At 32.0% G+C, this 24,171-nt stretch overlaps 1 long non-coding RNA gene across 1 annotated transcript in view; it reads right to left on the minus strand.

Annotated features, from left to right (window-relative positions):
* LOC139426913 (uncharacterized) overlaps positions 1-24,171 on the minus strand; it is a 236,144-nt gene that overhangs the window by 24,965 nt on the left and 187,008 nt on the right. The window lies entirely within an intron of this gene.

Genomic DNA, 24,171 nt, shown 5'->3' on the forward strand with positions numbered 1-24,171 from the left:
ATATATATTAAGAGAGGTCTTCAAGGAGCACAATGCATAAATAGAAATTGTAAGATTAAAACAACTACTTTAAAAAATCTCTGGACTTAGATAAGTTTTTACTGAAAGCTCCAGTTTCTATCTTTAAAAGTTCATACTTCCTTTCATGGAATAATGAATATACTTCAGGCATTTTTACATCCAAATATTCCAAACTGACTTCTTCTTTTTAATTTCAAGTGCTTCTAAAAGTTCTTAAGAACTTAGGCAGTAAAGAGCGAGGATTAGTATAAGAAGTCTTTAAAGTAAACGAAGGACTTAAAAAGACAAACAAGACGATATATTTTATTAGAATATTCATTTTTCTTTTGTCCAGTACTGATTGATAATGAGAAAAAATATTACAAGGGTTCGACAAAATAGTGTATACACTTCTATACTTACACATTTTTTTCAAGAAATATATAAGAATTTTTATAAGAACTAAAAAAGTGTTTAAGTCATACGAGTTTTCCATACATATCAATTAAGTTTGAAGCTTTCAGGGACTAGCAATAAATTGTAAACGAAAAATAATGTTTTTTAACACCTTATGCCAAAAAATACAGCGATAAGCTTTAGAGTAATTTTACAGGGTTGCCACTCAAATCTGGAAAAAAAATTCCCTGTGCTAGTGTTTCCCTGTGCTTATTAGTTTTAATCGCTGGAAAAACAGCAGAACATAATGTTATAGTAAATGAAATAGTTTAGTAAAGCTGAAATATCATGGTTAAATATCCCATAGATTCTGCTTTGAGTGGTCATAATTTTTTACAAGACAAGAATAGAAAACAAAATTTCCTGTATTTTACCAGTTTGTAAAGAAAAAATCAAAATTCCTTGCATTTTCCCTGCTATTTAAGGTGATTTTTAAATTCCCTGTATTTTACACGTTTTCCCTGTTCTCCCTGTGGAGTGGCAACCCTGTTTTAATTAATAATAGTATTATTTTAAAATTTGAAAAAAAGTTTTTCAAATTTACGCAAGTTATGAGTATTCACAAATAACGATAATTTAAAACTCGAAAAAACTTTTTTATTTCTGATATTTTTAGGTTCTTCTTGAGGTTCAGTGACAGAAAGACAATTATAATGAAAATAAAACTTAAGCGTGCATTGATCACATTGTTTACAAAATCCTTTTCATTAATAAACACATCAAAAAAATATTTTATATTCCATATTTATACGACTTTTAACATGTTTCTTATACATTCCTTAGTTTTTTGCCAGTTTGTGAGGAGAAAAGGGAGCAAGTTTCGAAAATATCTACGAAATGCAAGCAACAGTTGACAAACTTTCGTGCACAATTTGAATTAAAGATCAAATATTTACCAAATAAACAGTAAAGTTAAACGTCATCAACATACAGTGGATTGTTTAAAAAAATTTTTTTTACCCATTTTCGGCCAAAGTTGCGTAAACGACTTAATCTGTAAATTTTTGCCAACATTATAGAATTTGCTAGACTTTGCATAATATTTCAGGCTTAAATTATGTTAAAATATTTACTATTTCCTAAAGTACAACATAATATAAGTACTGCATAATATTTCAGTCTTAAATGAAATTAAAATATTTGCTATTATCTAGAGTACAACAAAATAAGTACTGCATAATATTTCAGTCTTAAATGATGCTAAAATAACCGCTATTATCCAAAGTACAACTAAAAATATTTAAGAAAAAAAGGAAAGGAACTAGGATTATTTTCAATCCATGAAAGGAGTATTCTATATTTAATAATCTACCTGCCAAATGAAAAAAAAATAATTAATGCATATAAAAATATTTTATTTATAAAACAGCAAAATCTCGGGGATATTTCCGTATCGTGATCTGTCGCGCCAACTACAATCACCAAAGTTCCAAATAGATTTTAAACTTGCTAATTTTTAAAAAAAAATATGTAGATGTTTGCCCGGGGGTGGCTACGAGTTATATCTTTCGAGTTTGTCCCTTTCTGTGATGTTTTTTTTTAGTTTCTCTCGGGCCACTGCCCGGAAATTGCCAAGACTTGGCGATTATTCTGTCACAGATCAAGATACGGAAATCTCCCAAAATCTCAAGGGGAAAAAAGCAATATAATTTCAATCACGAGAATCAGTAAATTTTAAATTCCTTTATATTTAAGGCCCCAAAAAAGATTAAAACATGTTTTGTTAACAAACAAAGCTATGATTCTGATAAGCTAAGAATTTGTAGCTACACTTCTAGTCTATCCACATGACGCTTAGTAAAATCAGTTAGAATCTACATTTTTTTAGAATCAAAAAGTAATACTCATAGTGGTAACATTACTTGAAAATTAACAATTATATATTATACTTCATGATAAAAAACTTAGTTACGTACTTATAACTTTTCCAAAAATCACAACCTGTCACGTGTCGTGTACTTAAGATTTATTCCACTATCAACTAATTTAAATATACTTCTAACAGTAAACAATACTCTAAACGTAGTAATAACATTATTATACAGAATAATAAAAATTTAGTCGTACACTTCACTTTTCTGAAAATTAATTATTTAACATAGAAGGAACAAGCTCCGACTAATTTTTTTTCGTTTTCATAAGCTGCTGGGAGTTAAGTTGAGGTATTTATTAAAACGCTAAGAGTGAATAAATTAGCTTACAGCTTAGCTCTCTTAATTAGAAGGAAATTTGTTATTAGGTACAATATATTTTTAATACATATTTATTTTTAATACAGTTAAAATGACCTTATTTATAGAATTTATATCAGTTAGCTTTTTTTTTAGCAGAACAATACAATCTGATAGTTTTAAGGGGCCATTTTAAGTGTCAAATAATGATGCGCAGGAAAAAAAAAGCAATTTATGATAAATGAAATAAAATTAAAATGAATAAAATTGGGAAACTTATAGTTTGATCCTTTTTTCTGGCAAATTTAAAGACAAGATCGATTACTTGACTGCGTTTAATTCGCGAAGTTCAGTATTCATTGAAATAAATGTGAGAAACTTGTTAAATAAAAGCATAATCATGGAATGAATTTTAACTAAATTGCTTTGAATTATAACTAAAGAATAATATAATATAGTATTTATTGTACAATATAAACGCCAATTTAAATTTTAACTTCTTTTAAAAGCAATAATGAAAGTGAAAGTTTGAATTTCCCTAAATACGATATTTAACTACGATATTTTAACTAACGATAATTTAACTACGATTATTTTGAACCACAGAAAAGGGCCGTGGTTGAAGAGTGGTTAGAGAATCGAACTTGGAACCGGAGGGTTCAGGGTTCGATTCTCGAATCCGCTAACACCCACCGAGTACATGCAATATACGTGCTTGTAAAATCTGTGGAATCGAAAGTCCTGTGGTCGGTCGCTGAGCAACATCATGGGTACAGGGATCTGGAGAAAATTTCCTTCCTCTTCTGATCTTTGTCTAAATTGAGGAATTGGTCAACCCAAATTTGGCACGTCTTCGGATCATCCTCCGGGATGTTTCCCAGACCGTCTCCAATAGTCCATTGTGCAGCTTTCGTGCTACTTAAATAAAGTACCCTTAACCACAAAAAAAATTTCGAAGCTAGGCATGAAATTTCAAAGTACTAGCCAGACTAAAATTCCTGTTCCCCATTATTTTTACAAATATCTAATAACTTTCAAAATGTTAACAGATGTATTATAAAATACTTTTTGGTGACCAAAAGTATAAAATAATATAAAAATGAAGAACTAAAACTCGTATATTGCTAAAAAAAAGCTTCAATGGTCCCAATGTTATCCACGTACCATTTTTATCAAAGGTAACTATAGCATTCATGTAATCGACAACCAACCTCAGCTAGTTTTGTAAATTCGAGGTTTTATCCTTGCTCTTACACTACCTCACTCACAGTACCAAGTAAAATAAGTTATCAGGAGGTGATAAGCCAACACCTCCTAGAAGAAAGAAGGCCTCAGCGCAGATCAATTTAGTAGTCCGAAGTAAACTGCGCAGTGGATGAAAAATACGAAAGATGTCACTGCGTTCGGACTACTAAGCTACGGAACTGTGGCGAATACGAAAGATATGTCATTACGTTTGGACTACTAAGGAATCAAATTTCTTGTTTACGGTACCCCACGCTGAGCTTTCTCTTTTTAGGAGGTATTGGCTAAGCATGGTTGTACACTTATTACTTCTAGAAATTTGCTGTAATCGTTGATCAATACCATAATCGGACAACCCTTCGTGTATTTAATAAATATTAAAAAAAATAGTGCATGGAGTCCCTCCGCTCGGAAGAAGTTAAACCTCGCAATCTGCGACGTTAATTGTAAAAGAATCAGTAGTCGTAGAAGGATCACTGGTTCTATTCAACGACTCTTTTTCCTGCTCCGCTCGCTGCCGTGCTCTGTAATCACGGTAATATTGTGCATTTTTCCCTCCTGGACCTCTTGAACCAGTGGAAGTGCTTGTGGTTGCCTCATCGTCTCGCCCTGGAAAATGTATTTGTATTAATAATGTATGTGAATGCGTCATAATGTAATTTCAGAAGAGAAAACCTAACAATCAATTGATATTCACAAGAGGCGTACCTTGACATAACCTTAAATCCGTCGCATTGTCCGTGGGATTGTTTTCACTCATTTTTTACATTTGTTATCCACTAAATTTGAAAATAAAAAATACTACCCTATTAAGTTATATGTGTATCAAAACAAACTAAAAAAAAGTATTTATAGAAAAACAATACTTTTATTATTTTTATGCTAGTGAGAACCAAAACAATATGGAAATGAATGGGGGAAAACTGGATCCTACAACGCGATTTCCCGGCTAATAAAAATGTAGCGTTAAACGTTTAACGCAACCTTGTTGGAAGTCGCATAAGAAGTATAACTTCAAAAAATACTTCATATATTTTTACAACAGTTTATACACACTATATACACACCGAAATATTTTTTTATTCTATCCATTAAAGAAACGCAGAAAGACAAAAATATAATACGCGTGTAACTACTGTAACTTCACAGCTGGCCATGTTTAGATAAGCGCCGTCATTACGCGAAAGTGAATCGGCCTTAACTATTATAATACATGATTTTAAATAAGGAACTACTTTTACATTTAATTATTTATTAACATCTATAAATAAATAATTATTGTATAACATCAACGGTTTTAAATTTGAAAATATTTTATAAACTAAATTGTCGAGCTAACGATGAATAACGCCGATTTCACTGTCAAATATATCGTCAATATAGCTTACAAGTATTTTCTGACTAGCTAGATCTCTTTATCAAGAATTAGATTATTATTGTTGTTGTTGTTGTTAATTTACGTCGCACTAGAGCTGCACAATGGGCTATTGGCGACGGTCTGGGAAACATCCCGGAGGATGATCCGAAGACATGCCATCACAATTTTGATCCTCTGCGGAGGGGATGGCACCCCCGCTTCGGTAGCCCGACGACCTGCGCGCGAAGTCGAGCACTTTACGGTAGCACAGTTTAACGAGGACCCATACCGCACACCCTCGGTCCCTACGCAGACTGATCCAAGTGGTCACCCACCCGCACACTGACCGCAGCCAGTGATGCTTGACTTCGGTGAACTGCTGGGAACCGTGTCTTATCGATCAGTCCACTGCGGGACATTAGATTATTAGAATTATCGGGATTATTATCTTCTTTAATATTCCTAAGATTATCTTTACGAATATGCAAGAGCAGTTCACCACACTCGTAGTTTATAAATGTCTTTACGCTCATCTAGGTGCAGTTTAAATGCTTCCGAAAGGGCTATTTTCACTGCATAGTAAAAAAAAATCGCATATTTCGAATTCGGAGATGCAAAGCAAAACCTAATTGAACGCTTTTTTGGGGGTTGATATTTTTCACCGATCAGATTTTCTTTGCTACTTTAGTACTTTAATTTACGACGCACTAGAGATGCATAATGGGTTATTGTGCAACGGTCTGGGAAGCATCCCTGAAGATGATCCTAAGACATGCCATCGCAATTTTAATCTTCTGCGGAGGGTATGGCTTCCCTGCTTTAGTAGATCGTGAAGCCGCGCACTTTACGGTAGAACAGTTTAACGAGGACCGATACCACGCACTCTCGGTTATTACACAGGCCGATCAAAAACGTCACCCACTCGCTTACAGTTTGCATCCAGTGATACTTGACTTCGGTGATCTACTGTGAACCGTGTCTTTACAATCACTGCTGGACGCAATTTAAAGGAAAGCGCCTTTTGTTGATTACATATCTAGCATGCCTGATTATTTCCATTGTCTCTGCAAACGGCGACCAAAATTACCTGTCACTATTATCAAGAGTAGTGGTGGTTCAGGGTATAGAGCTTTCGCCTTCTAATGAGGTGAACCTGGTTCGGATGTAAGCGATAGTCACACGAATTCTGCATGCAGTTCGCATTGACCACAGTGCTGACGTAAAATTTCCTCAGTGGTAAACGGATCATGGGTTAGCCTTGCCGTTAGGCTAACCATGTGAGGGTTTCGTGGTTTTCCTCACCATATAACGTAAAGCGGGTTAGTTTCATCAAAAAGTCCTCCAGGAAGGATTTCTCCCAATACTTGATCCAGGAGTTCTCTTTTCTTCTGTATTGGGTTCAAAATAACAAGACTACGGAGTTGAACATCAGTAGTCGCAAACTCAAAATTGGGTCTGCTGTTCAACGATGGCTATAAAAAATGACCCCAAAAGATGTTACTCTTCATTTTATTTTCTTGAAGCAAAAACTTGTTACAAATGAGAAACCTGTCTTTCAAACATTTGTGTCGTCGACAATTCTGCCTTTTTAACCCAAATTTGGGTTTACGACTACTAATGTACAACTCCGTAGCCTTGTAATTTTGAACCCAATTCAGACGACAAGGGAACTCCTGGATCAGTACCCCCAGAGGTATTGATTTGGTATGGAAACGTGGTCTTTGCGACTCGACAGACTTAACTTGCATCAGTCACCATTTACTACACGGGGAGTCCTCGGTCGGTCAGGAATCGAACCCACGATTTCTTGGACAAGGACCCTGCACCCTATCAACCAGGCTGTCCAACCGGCATTAAACGCAGATTTATAATGAATAACTTTTGCCACTTTTTATTTTATTTGTAAGAATATGAAAACATCGAAAATGAGTCTAGTCATTCCTAAAAGTATGCCCAAACGTCAGTGGCGTAGCTAGGTAACCAAGGGCCCTGGGGCAAATTAAAAAATGGGGCCCCACTACTATGTAAACTGATTAGGTTTTATCAAATAAAAATGTGAAATATACAAATAGTACTTTAAAAATGCTAAGCTACTTAAGCTCTTTTTTGCGCACTGCAGGGCAGGTATTAAAAATATTAAACAGTAACAACATAAATTACAATTAATACTTGGTGTAGGTTTGGCTAATAAAATGAAATAGAGAAGATTCAAGGATTTATTATATAAAGGTCGGGCCTACCAACTGACTAAATAACAATAATATTTACAATTTTTTCCTAGCTTCAGTTTTCGCAAAAGTATCAATGACTTCGTTTAAATCCTGGCTTGATGCGGTTTTGTTTTCAATTGCTATTAGCGATAAATGTCGGAGTCGAGTTTGGCCCATATTATTTCTTAAATAATTTTTTATTATTTTTAATTTGCTAAATGACCTTTCAGCTGCTGCAGAAGTGACAGGGTCCCGCAGTGGACTGGTCGTTAAGACACGGTTCCCAGCAGATCACCGAAGTCAAGCATCACTGGCTACTGTCAGTGTGCGGGTGGGTGACCACTTGGATCAGTCTGCGTAGGGACCGAGGGTGTGCGGTTTTGGTCCTCGTTAAACTGTGCTACCGTAAAGTGCTCGACTTCGCGCGCAGGTCGTCGGGCTACCGAAGCGGGGGTGCCATCCCTTCCGCAGAGGATCAAAATTGTGATAGCATGTCTTCGGATCATCCTCCGGGATGTTTCCCAGACCGTCGCCAATAGCCCATTGTGCAGCTCCAGTGCGACGTAAAGTAACAACAGCAACAGCAACAGAAGTGACAGGAATTGTAAAGAATAATAACATTGCTGTAAATACTTCCGTTAGGTCTCATTCTAGCACTCCATATTTGCTCATTATTTCCTTACATAATTGATGAACAGTCCATGCTTGAGTTAGTGGAGGTAAAACTAGGTGGTAAATATTAATAAATTAAAGTGAAAAACTAGGGCCTATTATATCTGAATATTTTCTTTGGAATTCGTCACACTCTTGTAATAAAGTTGCTTCATCAACATGTAATAAAAATGTTGCTGTTAGAAAATCGAATGTATGAATGACTGCACTCATACCAATAAAACGGTATCTAATTTCTGTGTCTAGTACATTATTGAAAATCTCAATTTTAAATATTTTTTCTCGGTTTGGAAATCGGTGATCAGCAGCTAATTCATCAAAATATTTTTTTAACTTTTCTTTGCCTTTTTTCTTGAAAATGGGTATCAATACCATATTTTCTTGCAGTTTCACTAGCTTTGCACTTGAATAATTCGAAATCATTTCTATAAATTTGCAACTTTACTTTGGTCTCTGCTAAAACTTTACTCGCCTCGCCCAAATTGATGTCGCATTTTTGTACAGTTTTGGATGCATAATTGATGTCGTTCAATACACTGTGCATGAATTCGCAAAGCAACACGAACTCGAAATTTAGCATTTTTGTTTTAATACTCTCTGCTTCACTACGCTCATCTTTATTAGGACTCTTTAGAACTATTTCTGATAATGCTTTGATAATATCAAAATAACGAAGTTTTATTGCAGATATCGTATTGACACTACTGGACCATCTAGTCGGATTTAGTTTTTTAGAGTGGTGTCCGATTCGCCAGTGAATTTTGACACTAGATCCCAACATTTGATGCTGTTTCCGAAAAAGTTATACAAGTCTTGCAACGTTGCGAAAAAAATCTGTATTTCCACACAACTGCTTACAGCATTATTTATCATCAAATTTAAATTATGAGTGGCACAATGTACGTACTCTGCGTTAGGCTGGATATCCTTAATATGTTTTTGTACACCATTATACACACCACTCATCACACTGGCTCCATCATAGCCTTGCCCCACACATTTTTTTAAATCAATATTTTTGTCGATAAATAATGTTGTCACTTGGTTGACTAAATCTGCTGCGCCATGTTTGATGGCTGCATAAAAGCCTAGAAACAATTCTTTTACTTCTATATCAATTGACTGTCCATTTTCCGATCTGGTTATTACTGTATACCTCACAACAATGCTTAGCTGATCTACCTTCGATATGTCTTGTGTCGTATCCATTATGATGGCAAGAAACGGTGACGCTCTAATTTGTTCTAGTAGATGGGTTTCGAGTTTGGTCCCCAAGCTCTCAATCATTTCATTTTGAATTGTTGCACTCAGATATCTTGTAGATCCTAAAAACATAAAAAAACACAATTTCAAAAAAGTCCTGATATTAAACAGTTAATAATTATAAACAAAATAAAACGATAAAAAAACTTAGAAATAATTATTATTACCTTTGGGCATATCCAAAACTTGCCGCAAAATGTGATCATATCGAGCGACAAGCTCTAGAAAGGACAGAAAATTTCCGTGGTATCCTTTCTGACGTAAGTCTTCTTGATGTCCTCTCAAAGCCAAAGAACTCTTTACTAGGGTAAGTATGATATCGAATTACCTTTGAAGAACCATTTTCCAAAATGATGCTTCTTTGTGAGTTTCATTTTCAAGTTCCTTGTCGATAGTATTAGTATCGTTTTTTTTCTTCCAAAATTCATACACAGCACATGCTTCCGAATGGCCACTCGAACAACTGTGTAGTTTAATTCTTTCTGATAAATGCTTCCAATCTCGAATTCCCGTACACCAAACATTATTCCTTTGTGAAGCAAATAATCAGCAGGGTTGACAATAGGCAGCGTCTAGTATTTTGGAATAACACAACCAAAAACGATTAACTGGCCCGTATTTAGAATACGAAACGTAGTACGATTTTGAAAAACACCTATTGTTCTGGTTGATGTCTGTTGGAAAAGGTCCTGAAGGCTGTAAAGGCCCCATATCAAGAATTTGATGTTTTACGCTATCACTTAATATCTTGTTCGTGAAGTTTCCCAAGTCATAAGAAGATTTGTCGTACACATTTTCGAAAAATGTAGAGGTCTGTGGTTCCTCCAAACCCTCCGCTCTTATGTGTGTCATGCAAACATCAATCACGTTCACATGATCAGCAGCGGAGGTATCTCCAACTGCAATAATTGTCTAATCTTCTTCAGTAGGCTTCTTAACCTGTTACCACATTATTTGAGTCACTATCAATAGAAATATTTTGGCCAGATGTACTTGCAGAAGGCTGACTAAAAAACTTGTCAATTTTGGGCAATTTTTGTTTACTATCTTCTCTTTCTTGGCGTTGTTTGCGTTTAAATGCACCACTGGGTTTCTTCTTTTTATCCATAATTTTAGTTTTCTAATTTATTTAAACAATACAATATTAGATTGTGCTCGAGTAGGTAGGTACTCACTGTTCACTGACGACATTAAAAGTAAAATAAAAGGAAAGAGAAACACAATGATACGCTACAAGTGTCGTTGGGGAATCCCCAGAAAAAAAATTATCAGCGTTAGTGTTACCACATTTAACGGTGGAAACTGTAATGGTTGGCAACTGTTTGGCGACCTTTTAAGGCGCACTTGGAGCATTTTGTCACCCCGTCGGAGAGATGCGAGAGAGAGAAAGGTAGATGTATGTTTGATATAATAGGGTATTCTAAGAGCTGGAAGCTCTTACTGGAAAACAATGCCTATTTCTTTTCTTTTTAAATAAAGTTAAGTTTTATTGTTTTAAAAATCTGGTCTGCTTATTTATTGGATAGGAAAGGCATTACAGAGACCATGAACGATCTCCTGCCCGTGGACCTGAATTAATGTACCTACTGCAGGTGACTTGCATTCTTTCACGATATTTCGCATTATACAATGAGCTGTAGCCGAAATATATAGATTTGACACGATTTATTGACTTAACGGACATCAATATGAGTGGTAAAATCAAATAAAATTGAACCACTATATTGACCAGTACAAAAAATTTTATTGACATTTGCCTACTTACTCCTGATACAGCATTAATTTTTTAACCGTTCTCGAAAAAAAATCTTAACTCGAATTCACAATAAAACGCACATCGATGAATAATAAAACGCACATATCACTATCCGTCAAATTGACAACAGTGCCAACCTACAGAAAGAATTTAGGGGAATTCCCAAGGCCAGTATTCGGCAAACTTATTAGACAAAGAGCCAAATATGATCATTACAACAATTTTTAAAAAATTGGGAGCCAAATTTGCTTGTTTAGTAAACTTTCATTACACTAAATAAGTAGTGCACTAAATAAAACTAAATTTCATACTTAATAAACATTTATTAATGCGAACAATGTGCTGGCATCTCCTTGGAAAGTTTGAGTAAGTCAGGTTTGCATGTTGTTGTTTTCAATTTTAGTTACTAAATGTTCTTTTTAATTGTTATTATTTTAATATGATTCCAAGTTCTCCTCAATGAGACGACTTCTCAGTTTACTCTTGATAATGTTCATGCTTGAAAAAGATTGTTCGCATATATACCTATGTAGAATCAAAAAGGGAAAGAACAGCAAACGCGAGCTTTTTCACCTGATCGTAAGAGTCAGGAATACTATTCCAAGCGTTGAAAATGATCATGTCTTCCTTCTCCAGGTCATTCAAAGCAGACCACTTGTGTTGTGAACTAAGATCAATTTTTTTCTTCTCCAATATTTCCAGTTCAACACAAAGACGTTCGAATTTAGATCACCATATCTCTTTGTTTTTTAAATCCTACAATTGTATTTCAGAGCTACCAATGTCCATTTCAAAAGGAGAAAATTTCAACTCGGTTATCGCAGCATTAAGAGGATTTTTGACAAATGCTAAAGTTACTCTGCTGTTTTTAAATTCCTGAAACCTGCTGAGAAAGGCTTCCCTCATATTTAAACTTATTGTTTTAAAATGGTGTTTATCAATAGAGGAATTATTTTCTTGGCGATGCTTCAGCAGGCTCGGAAAGTGAAACAATGTTTCCCTTTCAAAATCAAAAACTTTTTAATAAGACAGGACAACGGCAGACACGGTAGGTAAGACAAAACTGTTCACACTGCAACTGCTTGTCTGTGATGCCAATTTGTACCCCCACTACTTTAACTTTAGAAAAAGTATGCGCGGGCATGCTTGTGGTATTTTTGTATCACATCGGAGTACATCGAAAACACACGAAAAATTTCAGCCGTTAGCTTGTACATGATTTGTGTTTACGAAAACTAATAAAATTAAACTCGATGTCCGTTACTTATTTTTACAACAATATAAAATTTTTCTTACCAAGTTTTGTTTTTAAATGAAAATATTTTTGCCCCTTCCGTGGATATTTGTGCCAGAGCCACACTTAAGGAGCCAAAGAGCCACATGCGGCTCTGGAGCCACACTTTGCCGACCACTGCCCTAGGCATAACTTTTGAATTTCTCTCAACTGAGTTGTCATGATTAAAGTGGGGTTGCAACCAGTCATATTTATTTTGAAAATGGGAGAAATTTCCAAAACTTCAGTTCGATCGAGATTTCTGGTAAGGATTCAAGGGCCCCCTGAGCTTGAGGGCCCCGGGGCACTGCCCCGCCTAGCTCCTAGGTAGCTACGCCACTGCCAAACGTTATTTGTGCCGTAGTACTCGATGAATTTATTGCCATTACAGGTTTATTACTTACAAGTTTTTTTTCGTTAAATGCAGAAAATTACTCTTCAATTTGAAGACACCTTTAATACTATCTTTCCCAAGATCTCTATGTAGAGTTTTAATTTTAAAAAAAAAATTATGTAGTTGTTTAAAAAATATTTATTACAATTCCTTCGACAGTTAATAAAATTATCTCGAAAAAAACATTAATGAAATAATTAAATAAAAATTGAAATAACTTTAAATTCTTTGTTTTGTAGTTTTTGTTTATTTATCGCTGAGTGGCATCATATTTTTTCTTCTGAAGAATACAATAAATCGGATGAGTGCGTTTGATTCTAAGAGTTTAAAAAGCGTATTTTATTTACTTTTGTGTAGTTCTTGATAAAACGTTTATTTATACTAAGTGAATCTACAAATATCTTCTATTGTTTATGCAATCAGATTTTTTTTTGCCGCATTGTTATGAAACACCATCACAGAACAGTTTAAAGCTTTTAGAAATAACTAAATGTGACCGTTTTGACAAAACTGACGCAAAATCTCTGTTTTAGCATGTAACCTTTAGAATATACGAACAATGAGTATTACTTAATGTTGTATTTATGCCACTTAACTGATTTGTTTTTCTTTTCTGGGGTAATCAGTTCGGAAAAAAAGTTATTTATTCCGTACTGTTTTCGAACAATTGAATCCCGTTAATGTGGATAACCTTAATGGGAACTAATTTTCAATTCCCAATCAAATTTTGTTTGAATTTTATTGCTTTTAAGTACAGTCCCTGGCGAAATTACTAGACGCACTATAAGATTCTATGTAAAATCTTAATTATTAGGTGATACTTTACAGCATTAATGTTTTTACATGGCTGAAACTTGCTTACAATTGTTTATGTTCGTGCATTAAATGGATAACATTGTAAAATGTTATAAATAAATACAAATAGGAAGTATATAAAAAAATTCCTGAATAAAAACCCATTACATGTATATTTAAATATAAAAGTATCTCATATAAACTCGTGCAAAACATGTCATTATTAAAACACTACAGTGAGTCCAATAATTTGATCTAATCATTATATTATAACTAGTGGGCTGCGCCCCCTGCTCGCTAACCCCCGAAAATTGCTACGCAATCTTATATGGTTTGTTTCGCAAACCAAGGTCGCTTCGCTCGCTACTAATTTAGGTACATTGCAAATGCACAAAATTCTAAAAATTCAAAACAATCATTCAAATCCATATAAAAACTTTTTTTTTAAAAAAAGTTACATCATTTTAGTAAATACTAAGTCATTAAAATAAATTTGAGTTCAAATAAACGACATGTAATTCGTTAAACCTATTAGAAATGTGCTATAGCATAAAATCTTAAAGCGTAACAGCACGACTGAGACTCATTTTTCAATGAATAACTAATAACAATAATAAAACAAATAAATTCGCGATATAAATCAAAAATCGCCAAATAAATTCGTAATATATAAATTCGTGAAAAAAAGCGCTTTCGACAAAATACTAAAATAGAGGTCTACCGACAAAGACTACTCACTTCTGCCTAGCTTAAGTATGAGATTGCCGCAGCTGATAATGCTCTCTCTGGTTATTTCAGTTTCCGTTTTTAAAAGCGCTATATGTTGAGCCACCTCAGCTAGATTTGGCATGTGACATTTTTAGCGGCAATCATAGGTCGATTTCCTAGCGTTGCCATTCGGGGAGTTGTAATGAGGCTTTTTTTTGTCGCCGTGTAAGAGAAATATATATATAGATGCTTGATATAATAAATATAATAAATATTCTATCTAATTTATCAAATTGTCTAATTTATCCAATAGAGCCGCGATGGTTCAGGGGATAGAGCGTTCGCGTTCCAATGAGGTGAACTGGGTTCGAATGCCGGCCGGTTATTTAAATCGGTCTCTGATCTTATTAACCATATTAAAATTACTATTTTTTGGTGCAAATTACATTAATATACCTTATGAACCACGGTTAAAGAGTTTCGTTAAATGATTTAGAACTTAACTTTCCGCTTCATGCACAAAGTGATGAATGCAAAAATTGTATTTAAAATATACATCTGTTCGTTTTGGTAATCAAAAGTATTAAATGACAGTTGCTAACTCACCCAATTTTTTTATAATAATATACTTCAAATTAAAAATATTATTTCAAAAAATGATTTTTAGAAAAATGATTTATGTTCACTAAATGATAATAGGGAAATATTTGAACGCAGGAAGTAGTGGGATTAGTGTTCTTTCTATTACATGTATTTTTAGTTGAATAATTTAAACTGTTTTATGCGAAGAAACAGCAATTATCGCGAAGAAGCCTCCGTATATTTTGAATTTTTACATGTTCGAAATAATAATAATTATATTGACTATGATAATTTTTCCTTCATTTTCCACCTACTGAGTCCTTAGACGAAGTTAGTTAAAGTTGAAATTATTAAATATTGCTTATAATGACTAATTAGTCAAAATGACTAATTTCACGTTATTGAGCATTGCAATACATAGTTACTTCTGCTACCTTAAAGTAATCAGTTAGCTTATTTTTGCGTACCTCGAGTACTTTTCAGCATTATTTATTTTATTCTATTTTTCTGTAACACTTTCTTCTTTGATTTTTTGTGTGAAAATAAGAGGAAAAAATAAATGACTAATGTTACACTTTTGTCTCACTTTTAAAAACTGAGGTTGTGTTCTTTCAAAAATGCTTTTTTTTTCATTAATTAAATTTAATGAAAAAATTTGAATATTTATTAAGAAGTAAAAACTAAAAATAAATATTTTCTAAAAATTTTCTTTGTTAATTAAAAAGTAAAATAAAAATTTTATTTGTTGACCTAAGCAGGATTTTTTTTTTCATATTACTTGTTTAATTGTATGCTAGAAATAATTTCTGGTCATATATGTAGGACTTTTCATCCTCGAAATAATTTAAAAAAAAAAAATCCGATAAAACAATGATAATGACTCTAAAAATTGATGAAATGTTTATTTAATAATTTTTTTTCTTCATCAAGAAACATTTATTCGCTGAATCTTATCAAAGAGTTTTATCAAAGACAACATATCACATTTATTTAACAAACTTTGTTGAAGAAGTGAATTAGCCATCGTTTGCCAAACATACAAAATAAATTAGAAATCGATTTCCAAAGTCAGCGCCACTCTTTTCCGATTAATATTCGCCAAAACCATGCCAAAAACAAAATTACAATGTTAAGTATAAAAGTGATCACGCTTTATTCTGTTCTGTAAATTATTCTCGAATCGTGATTGGCACTTCAATTAATTTCGTGACATTATTTCTAAAAAGATGATGAATTTCTTTTGCATTTTATTAACATGCTCTTTTTTACTTTCTTCCCCCTTTTTAAACACATGAAGTGTTTGATCAGTTTTATGAAAGCTTAGTTTTCGTATTTTGAAACCTATTGTTTCGATAAGAATTCTGTTCTTTAAGATGTTCATTGAATGTAAGAATAAATTAAAATAACAATTATTGAGCGAAATGAAATTAAAATTATAAAAAAAAATACTTAGTTCTAATATTTTATAGAAATTGTAGGAGTAACAACAGATATTCGGAATAAGTTTAATGTTCGATAATGCTTGCTAGAAGTATAGAAGAAAATAAAAAAATAAAATTTTAAAAAGGTTTCTAATTTTTAATGTTTAAAGCAGATATTAAAATTAACTACAGATATTCGGATTGATATTAATGTTTAGTATGCTAGCTAGAAGTATAAATGAGAAATAATTTTAAAAAAATAATAAATGAAATTCTCAAAAATTAATGTTTTGTGTAAATATAACTTCAATATATATGCAAATGTGACTACAAGATATTCGGATTACTTTTAATGTTTCGTATGCTTACTAGAAGTATATCTAAAAAATTATTTAAAAGAACTTTCTCAAAAATTAATATTTCATGTAATTATAACTACAATATATCTATGTAAATGTAACTACAGATATTTGGATTAATTTTAACATTTCGTATGCTTGCTAGAAGTATCTATAAAAATTATTGAAGAAAATAATATGCAAAATTCTCAAAAATTACTGATTTATTCAAATATAACTACAATTTATATGCAAATGTAACTACTGATATTCAGATTAATTATTATGATTCGTATGTTTGCTAGAAGTATAAACGAAAAATAATTTTCAAAAAAAAAATAAATAAAATTCTCAAAAATTAATGTTTCATGCAAATATAACTGCAATATACATGCAAATGTAACTACAGATATTCGGATTTAATTTTCATGTTTCGTATGCTTGCTAGAAGTATAAATGAAAAAAAAAATATTTGCACTAAAATTAATGGTTTTAATAAAAGTGACGGCAGATATTTGAAATAAATAAATTTAATGCTAGCAGATAGTCCTGCAAAAAATAGAAATGAAAAATAATTATTTTAAGGCACCATGATCAACTGCAGTACTTCCTAAAATTTCCTCAGTAGTAGAATCATGGGTTAGAATTCCTTTGCCGTCGATCTAACAATGGGAGATTTTTGCAGTTTTCCACTCCATGTAACGCAAATGCAGATCAGTTCCATCCAGAAATCTTCCACGAAGTCTAGTTTGTTCCAATGCTTTATCCAGGTGTTCCCTTGTCTTCTAGGTTGGACACGAAATTAAAAGGCTACGGAAATAAATAGTGATAGTTGTTTGCTCAAAAGAGGGTTGATTGTCCATCACCGGGTCTTAAAATAAAAAAATAAATTAAATTATTATTATGTAAATACATTAAAAATGCCTGGTAGTGAAAATAAAAATAGCAGCGGTCGCCACAGCAACGCATGCAATGACGACGCATGCGCACTGTTTACTATTACTCTTGAACACATTTGAAAAGTGTGCTGACGACATCGAATCCAAACCATTTTGCCAATGGATAATAAAATAAAATAAAATAAAATAAAATAATCTTGATTTAAAAAGAACCGACCATTTATTTCAAAAAGGATATACAGATAGGATGGAAAAAAATTTTTCTTGTGATTTTTATTCATTAATTAATGTTAACTAAAGAATTGATATTCCAATAAAGAAGAACTATATTAGAACTATATTTTTCCACTTGTATCAAACCAATTGGAAATTCAGAGTTTAAACGATATTCTAAAAACAAATACTAATTAATAATTATATTCTTCAACTTCAATTCCATTTTTCCCCAGGCCTCGTCACAAATATGCCTCTTTTTCCCTCTTTCCTTTCTTTATTAATAAGGAAAAACATTTTTCGCCTTGTTCTTGGAAATACATATAGATTGTTTAGTGTCTTGTGTTCATTAGCTTGTTTTGTTTTAATGCTACTTCATTTACAAATGAGTCAATTTTTTCTTCTGATATATTTATTAAAAGTAATGAGAATTCGCTTTTATTTTATGTTTGTTGAATAGATTTACTAGGATGCAAAAGTAAAAACACGTTCTATTTATGAAAATTTACCTTGCAGTATCATTCTAGACTTTCTGTGAAAGATCTCGTCTTTGAGAAATTTGCAAAAAAGAGAATCTACTCATAATATTGTAAATTTGAGAAAACAGCGTTTGATTTTGCGTAAATCACAAAAATATCAGTGATTTGTCCTGTGATGCCACAATAGGCATTACATATTTCCTAGCTTTTAAAATTTCTTTAATTTCTGAAAATTTATTTTTTTGAATCATTCCTAATTGAATTTTAATTAAATTAAACCAGTCATTCAATTTTTGTTACATTTTATTAAAAAGCAAAAATAAAATATTTTATTCTTTTCCTAACAATTAATGTAAAGGCTAACTTTCTATTTCAATACTAATGTAATACTTATTAGTTCATTGTCGCCACTAAATCGAAAACAAAAAATTTATTTATAATCTTTATTCTTTATTTGTTACCCCAAAATGGTTTCAGTTTTTACTTTAATGGTTATAATTCTTAGTCTTTTTTTATTAGCCTTCGTCAAATTATTTTTCAAATTTAATATTGATTAGGTGGGTTGACTTTGTTTCTGGCTATTTTTTCTGTTGAAAAATCGCCAACCATGGAACTCTTCCCATGCTCCTAATTCTCTGTTGGGAACAATTCAATCACTTATTAATTTCGTTTTTTATTAGGCTGGTCATAGGGAATTCATCTCCCGTGGCCTGTCCTTACTAATATTATTATGCAAAATTTACTATTTCACTTTAAAAGTTTTTTGTATAAAATATTTTATACAAAGAGATAAATTATTTACAAAGAGTTTTCTGATAATTTTTTAACTTTCAAGTATTTATTTTTATTTTTAAATATATTCCTTATTTTTTTTAGAAATGAGCCAATTTTATAAAAACCTCAATTGAACTTGTTCATTTATTAAAACATATTTTATGAAAGTCAGTACTCTTAATCATCTGCCATTTTACTCTAATCATTTATAATTTCAGAAGTATCGTACTATGTTTAAAATATGAAAAAAAACAGACTATATAGTTGTAAATTTACATTTTCATATGATTTTAGTGCTAATTTCAACTTAAAAATAATTTTTGTCTCACTGTATTTTAAAATATAAGCTATGTATCATTATTTATCTTCGTAAAATAAAAAGGTAGCTTTATTTAAATATTTATTCAGGATTAAAATAAGATTATTGTTTGAATTTTTAAATTGTCATTTTTTGAAGTAATTGTGGTAATAAAGAAAATATTTTTGAGAGAAGATTTTTCGATCCATTTTTGATGGCTTTTGTGATAACGAACTTTGTTAAAGGAGAACTAACTCTGAACTTTACGGGTTATTCAGAACACTGAACATTCTGAAGCATCATAGGTTCAAACTAATGAAATTTGCCGAACACATTTTAAGATAAGAATGAATGATGATAGAACGACAAAAAAATTCTTGCTGGTGGAGCCAATAGGAGTTAGAAGAAGAGGGAGACACCGATTGAGAGTTGGGTGAACTTTGTGATGGACAACGTGATTTTGTCTCAATAACGCCAGAGACTGGATGGCTTTGGATGGCTTTTTTTTAGATCCTGTTGACGAAACGACCCTTTCGACGAAATAACCTGTTAAGTGAATCACCCTGTCGATGAAATGATCTGTCAGTGAAATGATTGTCGATGAAATGGCTTGTCGATGAAGTGATGAACTCTATTTAAGTATCTGAAACTTTATCTAATGAAAAACATGAAACAAAACTCAGACACTCGCAGACATTTTTTTTTTGATCCCGTAGATTAAATGAACCTGTTGACGAAGTAGCCTGTCGACAAAATAACTCTGTCGACGAAATGACCTAGCCGATGAAATGATCTGTAAGTGAAGTGATTATCGATGAAATGGCCTGTCGATGAAGTGATTGTCGCTGAAATGAATCTAGCGTTTTCTAGCACGGCAGTGCTATTGCTGCATCGATCTAATGTTAAATAATATCATTGCGTTGCCTTGGTTGTAATTTATAAAATTGTTCCTATTGTTTTTTTCTATTGTTAATCAATAATCCAAACAAGTAGAGAAAAAACGATACCTTTTTGCGTGATAATGATTTTGGTTATAATAATATTTCATTTATAATAATGTTTCATTTATTTAAGAGTAAGAATTATCAAGAGTACGAATTATTTTTCTAAATTTTTCTATCAAACATGTTTCTTTTTTTTCACTTTAACTGCCTTCAAACAGGAGAACTGTTCGTCGGTAATATAATCCCGAAATGATTTAGATAATCTATTATTTCTTTTCCTCTGTAATCTTATTTATTTCTGCAAAATTTGATTTTTCAAAATTAGTTCGTAATGTTATCTTCCTTTACTACAACATAAGGGTATTTAATAAAATCGAATATTCTCATAAAAAGTCATTCTTTTAGTTCCATTTACATCATTATTTAAATTTTAAAATAATAATCCTTGGTGACTTAATTTAACGTTCACGAAAAGTTATTGACTACATTTGGATATGTAATTCCTTTTTATTGTTTGGAAACTAAATAAAATAGCTAAGGAATAAGATTTTAAAAGAATGTTACTTTATCAAGAAATAATTCTTTTATCATTTTACAATTTCAAAATTTTGTTTATAATATGTATATATGCATGTAGAAATATGTTTTTATCATCTAAATTTTCTGCATAAATAATTGTTGAACTTTTTCAGATTATTGCCTCGTAATAAGGATGTAAAATCTTTACTCAGCTATAAAAATGTGATCATTAAATCAAGATCTATTAACTTAGTTTTTGCTAAATTCGATTTTTGTTAAATTTATATAACATGTTTGCAACACGGTGTTAAGGAATGTAAAATAAATATTTTTCATATACATAAAAAATTCCAACAAAGTAATTGTAGTTATGTAAATTATAGTTGATGTTTATGAAACTTCATTTTCTTTCTCAAACCGAAATTCTTTTATTGCTTAACTAGCATGGCATTTAAGCTACAAAATATTTCAAGCATTTGCGCTATTTTTGAATAAATAAAAATGAATAAGTTTTAATTATCTCCTTTTTAATTTATTTCGCAATTTACGAGTTTTAATTTATTTTCTCTGTAAAGCAAAGAATAAAATATAATTAAAACTGATGATGAATTTCCCTAAATTTTTCTGAAGATTTAATTCTTTTTTAAACATATGTCATTTTAAATTAAATTCAACGGTCTTGCAATATACAGATAATGAATTATTTACAATGTGGTGTAATTATTTTTGCAGAAAAACTGGCTTCTTGTTTGTTTTTATTTAATAAACTTACATCAATAAATGGTAAACACGATTTTTATAACTTTTCGGTATTCAAATTGAAAGTTTGGAAAAATTATATATTGCTGAAATCTGTTTTCCAATATTTGACAACTTATTAATCCTCATTTCCTGAAAATTATTCATGAATGCCGTAAAATAATTTGTTATTCTAGGAAGGCTTTGGTATCTATAGCTTCATTGAAAAAGAATAAATAAATGAAATGAAAATTATGAAAAGTACGTTTTTTGAGTACCGTCAGGTGGGGTACTTAGTTAAATTTTAAGCTTCTAGTAAAATTCTTCTACTTCTAATTCTAGCAATAATATTTCTCTATTAGTAAAAGAAAGGGAACGCTTTGCTCCGGATTTAATGATTTGATATGTTACCACTGAAACGTAGAAATCAGTTATTCCTCAGATTATCTAGCTAACGTGCAGAACAACTAGGCAACTTAAAGTGCCATTTTAAGTTGCAACAAGTGGCAACTTGAAAGTGCCAAAAAATTGATACATTTCTCAATTTACCTATTTTATAACAGCTGTTGAACAGCCGACCCGATTTTGAGTTTGAAACTACCCATGTTCAACTCTATAGCCTTGCAATTTTGAACCCAATCCAGAAGACAAGGGAACTCCTGGATCAAGTATTGTGAGAAATTTAACTTCGTGGAGGACTTTTCGATGGAGCTAACATGCATTTGCGTTACATGGAGAGGAAAACCACGAAAACTTGCCACGGTTAGCCTGATGGCAAGGGGGCTCTATCCCACTATCCGTTAACCACTGAGGATAGTTTATGTCATCACTGTGATCGGTGCGAACCAGGTGTGTAATTCATATCGATCAGCCACCATCGCTGGGATTCGAACTCGGTTCACCTCATGGGCAGGCGAGCGCTCTATTCCCTGAGGCACCACGGATCTTTGAATTTAATTATAAAATTCGTTTATCTAGAGATAATTCCACGTGTTTCCTTCTTTTCAACATCCCGATAGCATATTTGGGTAAAACTTCACTCGTGGAAAACCACGAAAGCCTGCCACGGTTATCCGACAGCAAGTGGATTTTAAGCCATGATCCGTCTACCACTGAGGATATTTTACATCAGTACTGTGGTTGGTGCGAGACGGGTGTGGAATTCGAATCGACCAGGGATTCAAACCCTGACCGCCTCATTGGGAGGCAAGCGCTCTATCCTCTGAGCCACCATGCCTCTTCAAATTACCTATTGGTAATCTGCGAACTACCTAAATAATATGCCCATCACCTACTAGGCTAAAATAAGATTCTTTTCAGAACAACAGCGACGTTTTTGTTCGCTTTAAGTAACCTAACGTTATTTAATTATGTATTTTCCGATATCTAAGGAATAAAGTTTATACGATCAGCACATTAGTTGATCGAATAAATCACTTTAAAAATTATATTACAGAGAATCGAACAGTATGAAATATTATTACGATTAAGGAACATTATGTCATATATTTTATTTATTTAATTATTAATATTTTTTGATATCAAGCGAATTGAAAATCAAGTCAATACGATCAACAAATTGATAGAATTTAAGAGAAACACACTTCTGTTGAACTTAAACGATAGGGAAGCCGTTGATATGATTATTACTAGAGCCCGGATTTTGATGACCTAAAAAATCTCAATTAATGCCCTTAAAAAGTGCAAAAAATGCCCTTATGAACTGCAAAAAATGCCCTTAAAAGTGCAAAAAATGCCCTTAAAATGCGAAAATTGCGCTAAAAATGCCTTATGACATGACTTAAATAGAAGTAAAAATATTGAACTAAAACAATGTTTTACTCTTTAAAATTATTATTAGTCGTTTCAAAAAATATAAAGCAATGCAATACTTGTTCTACGTTCATTAAAGTTTGACAAATATGTTTTATATCCAAAAATAACAACAAAAAAAGGAAAATATATTGACTCCAAAACATTTTCATTTTGTATAGAAACTTAAATGAATATAACAACTTCCATCTCAGAATATTACTAAATATCAGAATTACAGTGGATTATTAATTTTTTTTTTAATAATATTTTGAAATGTAAACGAGCGTCTCTTGTCTGAAAGCAAATTTTTATACCAGGAGAAGTTTCTTTCAACGTCTACTGATGTTATTGGTGCGTACTTGAAAAGGACGGTCACACTTACTGACAATTCTACTTCAATTTGAAAAGATGTCGCTTCACCTGTTAATATCCTAGAAATTTTCTTCATTGTTTGGAAGCCAGTGTAATAATAAAAAAATTATAAAAAATAATAAAAATTAGAAAAATTTAACAAAAAATTTAAAAAATGTTTTAAAATTTTAAAGAAAATGCCCTATAAATTTCAAAAAATGCTCTAAAGGACAAAGAATGTCCAAAAATGCAAAAAATGCAACAAAAATGCAAATGCCATCAAAATCCGGGCCTTAATTATTACCTTATTAAAATGGGTAAAACACTTCATTTTGCAATTTAACTGAGTAAGTAAGTCCAATCAATCTGTAGATTAGTTAAGTAATGTGCACACGTTAACGGCTTTCAAGACTTAGCGGCAACGTGTATAGCTTTGATAGTAAGAAAAAAAAGAACGAATTACGAAAAGTACGTTTTTCAAGTACCGTAACACTGTAGAC

Source organism: Parasteatoda tepidariorum, chromosome 10 (assembly GCF_043381705.1).
Source record: "Parasteatoda tepidariorum isolate YZ-2023 chromosome 10, CAS_Ptep_4.0, whole genome shotgun sequence".
NCBI lineage: Eukaryota > Metazoa > Arthropoda > Arachnida > Araneae > Theridiidae > Parasteatoda > Parasteatoda tepidariorum.